We start from the raw sequence: 4,303 nt of genomic DNA, 5'->3' as shown, positions 1-4,303 counted from the left end.
GAGAACATGAAACAATGTGTGTTACCATACACACTGTAACAAGAGTGATCAGGTAAGGTGAGCTATTACCAGCAGGAGAGCGGGGGGGGGGCGGGAGAACCTTTTGTAGTAATAATCAAGGTGGGCCATTTCCAGAAGTTGACAAGAACGTGTGAGGAACAATGGGGCGGCGGGGAGGGGGGGGAATAAACATGTCAAGGTTTCTTCCCCACTCTGAACTCTAGGGTACAGATGTGGGGACCTGCATGAAAGACCCCCTAAGCTTATTCTTACCAGCTTAGGTTAAAAACTTCCCCAAGGTACAAACTTTGCCTTATCCTTGAACCCTATGCTGCCACCACCAAGCATGTTAAACAAAGAACAGAGAAGAACCCACTTGGAGATGTCTTCCCCCAAAATATCGCCCCAAGCCCTACACCCCCTTTCCTGGGGAAGGCTTGATAAAAATCTTCACCAATTTGTACAAGTGAACACAGACCCAAACCCTTGGATCTTAAGAACAATGAAAAATCAATCAGGTTCTTAAAAGAAGATGAGTGGCACTTGTCTAGTTGGATGCCAGGATGGTAGGGCTGTAAACAGCATAGGGGCAACACACACACACATACACACAAATATGTGTCAGTTACTTTAAGTTGCTTGTTTCTCTGGAATTAAAAAAAAAAAAGGAAGGAAGGAAGAAAAACAGCAGAAATATATTGCCCCTGGGTTTTGTAAAAGTAGGCTGTTTTGGAGCAAATCTGACCAGAGAATGACCCTTTGAAATAGACTGCTGTTTTGCTAAAGGAGCTTCCTAATTTATACCTATAATGAGCACATCCTCCATATAACATGTTCCTGTATTTGAACCAGGTCATGTTTGTTCCATTATGTGAGGAAATACACCTGCCAGTGCCAGACGCTCCAAGAAACTTTTCTAAGTAATCTTTTGCCCAACTGCTAACTGTGAAAGAGACCCTAGGCTTTCAGGATTTAATATTGGTTCATAGTTGAACAGTTGCTGGAGCTGTCAGTGTTATAGTCCCCATAACTGCAGAAAGGGCCTATCATGGTGTACCTCACCTCGTGGGCACAGCATCATGCCTAGCCATAATGTTGCAGGGAGTCTTCATCTCTAACACTTCCTGGTGGCCACTTCCTTAGCTCTGTAATGGCCTGTCTCTATCTGGGTTTTCCGTGGCCTGGTCCTCAAGCCATATCAGTTCAGTCCCCTTGTAAGGTGATGAAAGGTCCAACTTTATGTCCAATAAATCCCTAAACTCATGATTTCTGCCCCTCTCAGACCACGCTAAAACCCTCTGCTTTGTCCCTACTCCTGGCCCTGCAGAGTTCCTCCTAGTCTGCTTCTTTTCAGTAGGATTCCCCACACTGCCTCCCTTTCCCAGGGACTCCAGCAGTTTACCTGGGATATTCTTCCATTTTCAAGCATTATCTCATGACTTCCTCCACAATGAACCTAACCTGCTACCTGTGGGCCTTTCCCAGAGAGGGACCTCCTCCTAGTTCCTCTCTCCTAAATCTCCCCCTCTAACTGAGTTCAGCTCTAAGGGTATGTCTATACTGCAAAGAAAAACCCCCATGCCAGGGAGTCTACCAACCCACAGGGTCCCAGAGCCTGGGATCCAGCTTGGGCCCAGAAATCTATACAGCAATGAAATAGCCCAAGCCCCACAAGCTTGAGTCAGCTAACATGGCGCAGCCGGGGGTTTTTCTTTGCTGAGTAGACATATCCTGAGTGGTCCACCACAGCTGGAGTCAGTTGGGATCCCTAATTACCACGAAGTGGCTAGATCATGAGTAAGGCTGAGGCACTGGAATGGGTTACCTAGGGAGGTGGTGGAATTTCCATCCTTAGAGGTTTTTAAGGCCTGACTTGACAAAGCCCTGGCTGGGATGATTTAGTTGGTGTTGGTCCTGCTTTGAGCAGGGGGTTGGACTAGATGACCTCTTGAAGTCTCTTCCAACCCTAATCTTCTATGATTCTATGATAACTACTAGGGTGTAGACAAGGCTGAACCCTGCTTGTCTTAAAGAGACAGCCAGCCTATGACAGGATCTTTCTGTTTTGGAGGACATACAATCTCTGTTGAAAATTATATAGCTAATAAGAAAGACAAGGTGGGTGAAGTTATATCTTTTAGACCAACTTTTGTTGATAAACGAGACAAACTTTCGAGCTTCATGCAGCTCTTGAGGTCATAGCTAATAAGGCACTTTAGCTAACCATGTTCTCCATTAGTTTTCCATAGCGTCTTTTGTGCCGTAATACACAGCTCTTATGACAAACAACACACAGACATAGCCCCCTCTCTTCCTTTAGACTACCTAGTCATTGCTATCTTCCCCACAGCAGGGTATGAACTTGTTTCTAAGAATTTCTTTCTAGTCCTTTACATTTATCAGAGCCACGCATCTATGTCCCTAACGTGGTCATTTTGCAAAGGGCTATGGCTTGCTGTCTTTTCCAGGTTTTCTAACTCAACTCCTATAATGTTCTCCTTCAGTTTTCTCTTTCTGATTCCTGAAGAGATGGTACAGTCTTTCGGCTCTGGAAGGCCCTGGTATTGTTTCACAATGGAGCATGCAGTCACTTGTATTTCAGCCTGAAAACTTTTTTCCAAACTCAGTCCAGGGGCAAACATTGTCAGCATATTTTTCATATAAGCTTTCCAGGACACTGGATACTTTATTTACCCATGATCTATTTAGACTTAAGTGCTTTAGCAGATTATGGTCCAATGATGATAGACCTGACTGACCCTTTTATCATAGCAAGGTCGAAATGAAGCCTTTACCTCTGTATTCTATTTTAATGGGATTTTCCTCCAATCTTTGATTAATCTGTTTCTAATACAGGCGTTATGCAATCAGAGAAATTGCAGCCTTCACTATTAGTCTCCAGCGTAGACTCGCAGTCATTTAATATGTTTATATAAGAGACACAAATTATTTTCTCTGTGTTAAAGAATATGCTGCTCACCCATGAATGGTAACTACAGCACTATCTTTTCCACATCTCGGGTTTGGCAGGGTTGCACTTTGTGTCACCTTTTATTTTATTTTATTGCAATTCCTTTGGAGGTGTCCAATGCAAAGTTTGTGATCCCTAGCAAGCTCTCACAGCATGTCCCAGACATCCACAATCCCACCAGTCTACTGCTTCAGAGGAATGACTCACTCTGATGCTCCCAAGACAGACATCTTGGACACTGTTTCCCTAGTTGCCCCAAACTGCTGCAGTTTCTTTTATGGAATAGAATTTTTAAATGCTTATTTAGAATTTAGTGGACATGGCTACAGCAAGCCATGCCTTTGAGACTGAATTGTTGCAATGCTGTCTGTATGGGGCTATACCTGAAGATCATTTAGAAATTTAGCCACTTACTTCCTTACATTCTGCTCAAAAGAAATAATGTGCACTTTAATGTAAATATAGACCAATCTGGGGAGGAGAAAAGCATTTGATTTATTATGCAAAACTGGCTGGAATGCATTTCCCCAACTGTCTCTTTACAGTTTGGATTTTGCTGAAAAGGTCACAGCTCTGGCATACAGTATGGTTTCAGCACAGGTTTGAGTTCCTTGCAAACACTCCAGCAATGGACTGTGTGAGTTTATTCTTTTGAAAAAGTTTTAATAAAGTGCTCCTGTTTAAACATTACCCTGAGAGTGCAACATTCGTATACTGGGAGCACTTTGTGCCTGTGTTTTTGATGCAGTTCAAAGTAGTGTTGCTGTATTTCAGGGATCAGCAACCTTTGGCACGTGGCCCATCAGGGAAATCCACTGGCGGGCTGGGACGGTTTGTTTACCTGTAGTGTCTGCAGGTTCGGACATTGCAGGTCCCTCTGGCTGCGATTCACCGTTCCAGGCCAATGGGGGCTGCGGGAAGCGGCGGCCAGCACATCCCTCGGCTTGCGCCGCTTCTCGCAGCCCCCATTGGCCTGGAACGGCAAACCGCGGCCAGGGGGAGCCGCGATGGGCCAAACCTGCAGATGCTGCAGGTAAACAAACCGGCCCGGCCCGCCAGTGGCTTTCCCTGACGGGTCGCATGCCAGAGGTTGCCGATCCCTGCTATATTTGATCAACAATTCCCTATATTTTAGTATACAACAGTATACTGTAAAACCCTGACTGCTTGAGAGACTGCCCATCTCCACCATGTGATGTACCACAGCAGCCAACATCAGCTGAGGCACTGGAGCTCACATGGTTGTAGTCAGGGTGTTTTCAATGAAGGTCCCTTAACTCTGAGAATTATTACTCCTTTTGTTGGAACTCAGAGCATGTTACCAGGCCTAGC

Source organism: Dermochelys coriacea, chromosome 3 (genome assembly GCF_009764565.3).
Source record: "Dermochelys coriacea isolate rDerCor1 chromosome 3, rDerCor1.pri.v4, whole genome shotgun sequence".
NCBI classification, from domain to species: Eukaryota; Metazoa; Chordata; order Testudines; family Dermochelyidae; genus Dermochelys; species Dermochelys coriacea.
Note: the sequence above shows the minus strand (reverse complement) of the source record.